Raw genomic sequence first — 8165 nt, 5'->3', positions numbered from 1 at the left:
CAGGCACCCCAAACTTTTGATCTTTAAAGCCACTCACTTTCAGGTAGGTTGGTGCGCAATGGGGAAGGGAAGGGAAGTGCGTGTGAGATCACCACGTGTGTAGGTAGACAAGATCTGACGGTTTAAACCAGACTGAACCAAAGTGGTCGGGGCAATGGATGTGGTCCTTTTGAGAGCTCAAGATGGCAGTGAACCAACATATACTCATCATCAGTCACTGGCCACAACCTGAGTCGACATGACTTGCTGACCTGGATCAATGAGTCTCTCGGCAGCTGAATCTGACAAAGGTTGAGCAGTTGTGTTCAGGGGCTGCCTACTGTCAGTTTATGGACATGCTGCTCCCTGGCTCCATTGCCTTGAAGATGAATACATCCAGAACTTCAAAATGCTACAAGCAGATTTTAAGAGAATGGGTGTTGACAAAATAATTCCTGTGGACAAATTAGTAAAAGGGAAGTTTCAGGACAATTTTGAATTCCTTCCATGGTTCAAGAAGTTTTCTGATGCAAACTGTGATGGAAAAGACTATGACCCTGTAGCTGCCAGACAAGGTCAAGGAAGGACAGTTGCTCCCTCTCTTGTTGCTCCAGCTCTGAACAAACCAAAGAAGCCTCTCGACTCTAGCAGTGCAGCTCCACGGAGACCCATTGCAGCACACAGAACCACTGCAACCCCTAAGACTGGCCCGGGTGTGGTGCAAAAGAAACTTGGTGTGGGCAACAGGGATGATGAACGGGGATGATGAAGTGGTGAATTGATGCAGCAGGTCAATGTATTGACACTTACCATTGAAGACTTGAAGAAAGAGAGATTTTGACTTTGGAAAACTAAGGAACATTGAATTGATTTGCCAAGAGAACGAGGGCAAAAACAACTCTCTATTGCAGAGGATGGTGGACATTCTGTATGCCAGATCCGAAGGCTTTGTGATACTTGATGAAGGGGGCCCACAGGAGGAACAAGAAGAGTGTCAACAGCCTGGACCAGCAGAGCAACATGCGAATTCTTCACTCCAAATCATGTGCTTAAGTATAAAACCTCCCTTATATTATTCTTAGAGGACTCATGGGTTTCTTTTCATAAGCAAAAATGTACCTCTTCTTAAAGTGCACTTTGCAGAAGTTTTACTCCTTTTCCAATGAGTTTGAGTTCGGACTTTTGTAGCAGAGCAGTATTAAATTCTAGTTGGTTCACCTAGGGAACAAAGAGGCTGACCATGGGGCTCACTGGGTGGTGGCTGGTAACACTGATTGCTGGAGAAGGTGTTTTTATGTAATACACTGAGGTGGAGAGCTCACTACAGAAAGGTAAAGACTGATCTGAATTTTAAGCTAATGTGAAATCTTGGCAGAGAACGTTCTAATAAGTAAATGCCTTAAGGGTATTTGAATGTTTCCTTATTTCAAAATATAAAATGTAACATGACAGGAGATTTTATGTATTTGACATTGTGTCTGAGAAGGAAGGGCTAGATCTCTGGACCTTTGGAATCTGCTGTTCACAGGCCTTCCAGGGCTGCTTGAATCCTCAAAGGCCTAGACCTTGGTCCAAAAGGAAAGTTTAAAAGTTGCTCTGTAGGGGCGCTTGGCTGCCTCAGTTGGTAGAGCATGTGACTTCATCTTGGGGTTTTGAGTTTGAGCCCCATGTTGGGTGTAGAGATTACTTAAAAGTAAATTAAAAAATCTTAATAATCAAGTGTATTCTATTGATTACTTGTATTACAATCACGAGGATGATGTTCTAATGTAGATAACTAGAGTCATTCTTTTATTTTATGAATCAGCTTCTCTGAGTTTTCAAAGTTACCATAGTGTTTCTGAACCTTTAGTACACCTTTGAATCACCTGTATTCTTGAGAATCTAAAACTGAAGTATATACATAGTAGGTGTATTATGTGACTTTTCATATATATTTTCATGAAGAATTACAGGTGGTCAAATAAAACATTTTATGAGGAATATTGCTTCAAAGAGCTCTTTATTAGTTTCATTAATTGATGAATCTTTGTTAATAAACTCAGTACAGTGCCTCATTATAGAAGGTGCTTAATTGATATTTGTCATTAAATTAATGACTCATTTGATCTATTATTCTTTTTCAGAATGGGCAAGATGATATTCTTAATTCTTAACATGGAATAATTTTATAATAGATATATCAATTATATGTATGTGTATATGTATTTCATAAACTTGTTGAAGAAAAGCGTTTTCAATGACACTTGTTAAAGATAGTAAGGCAGATTTTATTCAGGATCATTGCAATATGTATAGGAACCTCTGTAATGAGATATTACAGTGGGCGAGAGAGATTGGGCTCAATGCCAAATACAGCATAAACCAGTGGGTGTTTATAGCTAAGGAGCAGGGTAGAGCGTGGTCAGTGAAAGGAAAATTAGGAGACATCTGGCTAAGGGAGGGAGATTCTGGCTAAGCTGACCCAACAGGATTCTTGTTGAGGACAGGCCAGAGTGATCAGACATCACCTGGGAGATGTGGAGGATGAGGAGCTTGCTCAGGTAGCCAGGGTAACAGATGTGGAAAGTGAGGAGTTCTGATTAACCTGACTTTTAGCAGGGTTCTTGCTAAAACTAGATTTTACAAGGAAATGAACAGATAGATTTGCCAAAGAGAAGGTTCAGGGGCCTGACTAAAGTTTGGTCAAGCAAAGAATCTTTGTCATACTCCATATATACAGGGACATTAAATTTTATTTCTTCTGGTTGTCATGTAAAGTGAGCTAAATGATGCAGGTAAAGTGAACTAAAAGATTATATATCAGTCTTACTGAATGATTAATATTGCTAAAACTTTATGAATTTCTAACAGATTCAAAATAAGAATTGATTTTAGGAGGATTATTAAATTGTATCTATAATGATAAAAGGAATATTTATCTCTCATTCTTTCTACATCAAGTGCACTATCCCTACTTAATGTATACTTAGTGGGTCATGTACTCCTTGCTGACAAGAATAAATAGAGATAGCTATATTAGGTATAATCACTTTCTGGGGAAATTTTAAAATGTTACATTAATTTGTAAATTGATATAATTGTTTTGTTTACAAATTGTTAGAATTTCAACCTCATGATTAAAATAATGTGGCACAACCTTGCTTTTGTTAAGTGTGATATCCTTATTTTGCTAGGAAAAGATTCTTTTAATAATGCTTTCTTCTTGGCCTTAGATTTTTAAGCTGCTTAAGATAAAAAAAAATATCATGGGGATCAACTGGTTATTTACAAAAATGTGTAATAGGTCATCTCTTGAATAAATACCACCAAAGATGTCGGCGTAATCTGAGCTAACACTGCAAATCATATTTAATATGTAATTAAAAAATCTAAATATTGAAGAAAGGAAGCTTCTATGGAAGTTAATAATAAATTATATCAGTTTGCTCACCACCATACTTTTGAAAATTTCTGCCATTAAGAAACAGATTTGGCCTTTATAGGGTTCTCATTTATTACTGTATTGCTACTTTTTAAAATTGGTGTGATAGAATTTGGTAAATCTTATAATTTTCTTGATCATAGTGTTTTACTAGCCCAGTGCTATGAAAGTGTATATTAAAAAGCTAAATATAATGAAAAACACATGCTTAAATCTCTAATTCTCCTAATTATTATATTTTATTTGGGGCATTTTTCTATAGAAAACTCTAAGCAGACTGTGAGGACAAAGTGATTCAAGATATGTCATTAACAATGGCCAAGATTGCCTCTCATACACAATTTAGTATCTATTACTCTGGAACAGACAGAGTCAGTAGAATAAAGGAATAAGATACATAACTGAAAATTGGGTTTGAATTCATAATCTGAAATTTCCTTGAACCTTCAAACAAAAATTTAAGTCAAATTAAGATAATATTATTGGGTTCTCAATACCATCTAAATAATAAATGAGTTGTATAGTTTCTTATGATTTATCTGTTTTATCTTTAAACCTATTAAAACATTTGCTTCAGTGCATGAACTACTTTAAGAATTTTACATATTTCAAAACTAAATCATTATGTCAAAAACTAAATCAAAAGAGTCACTACACTTTTAAAAATCTCACTTGATGCTTTTCATGATAATTCCTAAGTACATTAGGATGAACTTGCTTTATCTTATATACAGATGAAGAAAATGCAGTTTAAAAAGTTATGTTTTCTTCAAGGACTTTTTTTTATGTTTTTTATTGTTATGTTAATCCCCATACATTACATCATTAGTTTTAGATGTAGTGTTCCATGATTCATTGTTTGCGCATAACACCCAGTGCTCCATGCAGAACGTGCCCTCCTCAATACCCATCACCAGACTAACCCATCCTCCCACCCCCCTCCCCTCTAGAACCCTCAGTTTGTTTTTCAGAGTCCATCATCTCTCATGGTTCATCTGCCCCTCTGATATCCCCCTCCTTCATTCTTCCCCTCCTGCTATCTTCTAATTTTAGGTAATTAACATACAGCGCAATATTGGTTTCTGGAGTAGAATTCAGTGATTTATTACTTACATAATACACCCAGTTCTCATCATAACAGATGCCCTCCCTTAACATCCATTACCCATTTAGCTCATCCCCCACCTACCTTTCTCCAGCAACCCTCAGTTTGTTTCCTAGATTAAGAGTCTCCTATGGCTTGTTTTCCCTCTCTCCTTTTCTTCTTTTCCCCTTTTCCATATGTTCACCTGTTATCTTTCTTATTCCACATATGAGATCATATAGTATTTGTCTTTCTCTGACTGACTTACTTCATTTAGTTTAATCACTCTAGCTCCAACCATGTCATTGCAAAGGGCAAGATTTCATTCTTTTTGATGGCTAATATTCCATTGTATATTTATACCACATCTTCTTTATCTATTCATCAGTAGGTGGACATTTGGGCTCTCCATAGTTTGGCTATTGTTGATAATACTGCTATAAACATCGGAGTGCATGTATCCCTTCAAATCTGTATTTTTGTATCCTTCGGGTAAATACTTAGTTGTGTAATTGCTGGATGGAAGGGTATTTCTATTTTTAACACTTTGAGGAATCTCTATCTTGTTTTCCGGAGTGGCTGTACCAGCTTGCATTCCCACTATAAGTGCCAAAGGTTTCCCCTTCTCTGCATCCTTGCCAATACCTGTTGTTTCTTGTGTTGTTAATTTTAGCCATCCTGACAGGTGTGAGGTGGTGTCTCATCGTGGTTTTGGTTTGTATTTCCTTAATGATGAGTGATGTTGAACATCTTTTCATGTGTCTGTTAGCCATCTGGATGTCTCTTTTGGAAAAGTGCCTATTCATGTCTTCTAAATGGTGGAGTTGAGTCTATTAGATATTGTTGGGTCATGCTATAAAATAAACAATCTAAAATTCTTGGTGATTTACAACATCAAATCGCTATTTCTCACTGAAGTTTTGTTTGCTATGACTTTGCTTTGGGATGCAGTCCAGGTTGATGTCTGCACAATATACCTTCACATTTTACTGCCTCAATGGACAGAGCTTTCTAGCACATGTTCTTCCTATAGCACAGGGCATAGGAACAAAACAGGAGGTGGAAACTTGCAATGCCTCTAAAATGTCTGCTTGGATGTGGAATACACATCCCATTAGCTAACACAAGATAATTGTGCAAAAGGAATTAATGATTGAAGTCAATGGGAGCAGGATTGTATTATCCACCTATAGACAAGGAAGACTGAATAGTTGAGAACAATAATGCAATTTGCTGTTCAAAGTTTCATGATCATATTTTCATAAACATAGTCTCATCCTCTTTTTCATATATTCATCATCAGCTCTGTATGATGTGTGGTATGTAAAAAAATGATTTGGAAATCTTAGGGGTTTTGATCTAGTTTTAAAAATAAGTATAAAGGAATTATCTAAGAAAAATTAAAAGGTGGGACCAAGCAACTTCCAAGTACAGTAAAGTGTAAATTCCCTAGGAATTCAGAGAAAGACAAAGTAGTTTGTAGATGGAAGAAGATGATACATTGAGGAATTGGGGAAAATTTTTAAGAAATGAAATAAATCTTTAAGAAATGATATATTTTTATTGGCATAGAAGATATATGAGGACATTTGGACGTGAAAAAGAGCACGGACATAGCTGATGTGACCTTTGATAGATATTGATAACATTTTATAGATTTACTCCTCTCATAGGGAAGGTTTCTGTTGTATAATTAGGAGATATGATTGAATAGGTAAGGTAAAATTAGTTACTGCAGAATCTTGCAATACAAAAGGAGATGATATAACTTAATTCATAGGTAATAAAAGCCTTCCTTCCCAAAAGTATAACCAATGCTATGAGATAATTTTAGAAAACATGACATGTCCTTATTTTTAAATATATTTTTTAAGTTTTAATTTAAATTTCAGTTAGTTAATATACAGTATAATATTAGTTTCAGGTATACAATATAGTGATTCAACACTTCCATACAACACCGAATGCTCATCATGATAAGTGCACTCCTTAATCCCCATCACTTATTTAACCCATTCCCAAACCACTTCCCCCTTGGAAACCATCAGTTTGTTCTCTATGGTTAAGACTCTTTCCTGGTTTGCCTCTTTTTCTTTTCTTTCCCTCTGCTCACTTGTTTTGTTTCTTAAATTCCATATATGAGTGAAATCATATGGTATTTGCCTTTCTCTGACTGACATATTTTGCTTAGCATAATATTCTCTAGCTCCATCTATATCATTGTAAATGGCAAAATTTCATTTTTATAGCTGAATAATACACACACACACACACACACACCACATCTTATTTATCCACTCATCAGTCAATGGACACTTGGGTGGTTTCCATAATTTGGCTATCGTAGATAATATTGCTATAAACATTGGGGTGCACATATCCCTTTGAATTAGTATTTTTCTATTCTTTTTTTCTTAAAAGATTTTATTTATTTATTTGAGAGAGAGACTGAGAGAGAGAGAGAGAGCACAAGAGAGAGGAGCCGGAGAGGGAGAAGCAGACTCCCTGCCGAGCAGGGAGCCCGATGTGGGACTCGATCCAGGGACTCCAGGATCACGACCTGAGCCGAAGGCAGTCGCTTAACCAACTGAGCCACCCAGGCGCCCCAGTATTTTTCTATTCTTTGGGTAAATACCTATTAGTGTACCTGAAAAACTGTAGTGATCAAAACAGTTCGGTACTGGCACAAATATAGACCCATAGATCAATAGAACAATATAAAAACCCAGAAATAAACCCACAACCATATGGCCAATGATTCTTCATCAAAGCAAGAAAGAATATCCAGTGGGAAAAAGACAGTCTTTTCAAAAAATGGTGTTGGGAAAACAGGACAGCAACATGCAGATGAGACTGGACCACTTTGCTACACCATACACAAAAATAAATTCAAAAGGGATGAAAGACCTAAATGGGAGGCAGGAAACCATTGAAATCCTAGAGGAGAACACAGGCAATAACCTCTTTGACATTCATAGTAGCACCTTCTTTCTGGATGTCTCTTGAGGCAAGGGAAATAAAAGCAAAAATAAACTATTGGGACTTCATCAAAATAAAAAGCTTCTGCATCGTGAAGAAACTAATCAATAAAACTAAAAGCAACCTACAGAATGGGGGAAGATATTTGCAAGTGATATATCTGATAAGGGTTAGTATCCAAAATATATAAAGAACTTATCAAACTCAACAGCCAACAAATAAATAGTCCAATTAAAAAATGAGTAGAAGACATGAATAGACATTTTCCAAAGAAGACACACAGATGATCAACAGACACATGAAAAGATGCTCAACATCACTCATCATCAGGGAAATGCAAATCAAAACCACAATGAGATATCACCTCACACCTGTCACCATGGCTAAAATCAACAACACAGGAAACAAGGTCATTGGAGGGTGTACATGAGAAACTTTTGAGATATAGGTAATTGTTTTCTATCATGTTTGGAGGTTAACTGGGTGTATTAGTTTCATGTATATGTATACTTGTTATTTGTGTACTCTTTATGTGTGTTATATTTTCATAGAAAAGTTTACTTAAAATTTTTTCCTGTTTATTCCTATATAGATTTTATAAACCAAAGTATTAGAATTCAGTATTGTTTTGGGGAAACTATATTCAGTCCCTTATTGATGAAGAGTAAAACTGTAGTGAGGAAAAGATGAATGACTGTA

The 8165-nt window shown here is 36.1% G+C and overlaps 1 pseudogene; it reads left to right on the top strand.

The window, feature by feature from the left end:
• Positions 1-201: 201 nt before the first annotated feature.
• Positions 202-1061, top strand: LOC123834722 (microtubule-associated protein RP/EB family member 1-like; annotated as a pseudogene).
• The last annotated feature ends 7104 nt before the right edge of the window (positions 1062-8165 follow it).

This window comes from Mirounga angustirostris, unplaced genomic scaffold, assembly GCF_029215605.1.
Source record: "Mirounga angustirostris isolate CCGP_5_RB_7025 unplaced genomic scaffold, mMirAng1.0.hap1 SCAF_1, whole genome shotgun sequence".
Taxonomy (NCBI): Eukaryota; Metazoa; Chordata; class Mammalia; order Carnivora; family Phocidae; genus Mirounga; species Mirounga angustirostris.
Note: the sequence above shows the minus strand (reverse complement) of the source record. Positions and strands in the feature narration are given on the sequence as shown.